Source organism: Pundamilia nyererei, unplaced genomic scaffold (genome assembly GCF_000239375.1).
Source record: "Pundamilia nyererei isolate P.nyererei 1_Seehausen unplaced genomic scaffold, PunNye1.0 scaffold00076, whole genome shotgun sequence".
Lineage (NCBI taxonomy): Eukaryota > Metazoa > Chordata > Actinopteri > Cichliformes > Cichlidae > Pundamilia > Pundamilia nyererei.
Window position 1 is genome coordinate 1,839,212 of NW_005187477.1, and position 712 is coordinate 1,839,923.

The 712-nt window shown below is 45.8% G+C and overlaps 1 protein-coding gene across 1 annotated transcript in view; it reads left to right on the forward strand.

Moving 5' to 3' along the window:
* The window catches only part of timm50 (translocase of inner mitochondrial membrane 50 homolog (S. cerevisiae)), a 28,764-nt gene that overhangs the window by 7,076 nt on the left and 20,976 nt on the right, over positions 1-712 (forward strand). The gene's annotated exons all lie outside the window — the stretch shown is intronic.

The following is a 712-nucleotide window of genomic DNA, read 5'->3' on the forward strand; positions in this document are numbered from 1 at the left end:
GTGTCAGCTGCTCTTTAGTCATAAAGTTTTCATTATTTTCCACAGTTTTAAGTTTGATCTCCCTGCTGTTTGAAACCACAGGTGTGATTCGTCTCGATGTCACATTTCTACAAACGTAATGAAATAAAACGATCACGTCGCTGTTTAGACGTTTTTACCTGCTGCTGTGAGGTGTTGGCGTCACCCCGCGCCGTGGGCGGGCAGCATGGACACAAGTTTGGTAGGCGACGTAGGAGAGTGAAATTAATACTGAAGGTGTGGGGGGGATATCTACTGAAAATCTCAGACAGGTTTGAATCTCAGTGATGTCGAGGTCAAAGGTCAAGTGTTCTGAAAATCTTGTGAATGCTGTAACTCGAGAAGAAAGTCACCGAGGACTTTGAGTGAGCAGTGTCTGTGAGGAGGCTGAGGGGCGTCATCAGTATCTTCGTCTGCTGAAACCGACCGGACTGTCAAAAGGAAACGATTAAAACTTTGGGGTGGACGTTCAGGTTGGAATTTATTGCCGATCGGCTGAGCCTTTCACCGCTCGTTGCCAATAATGCTGGTTGAAGCTGAGAGAAGCGGTCGGTGGTGAAACGAGCAACAGGGCTGTTTATGTTATTAAATATTTCCGTCCTGGAAGCACATGTTCGCCAAACGTTTTCAGCAATCCAACGGATGATCCTTTTCCACAGTATGATGCGACATCATTTCCTTTGACAGATATTTA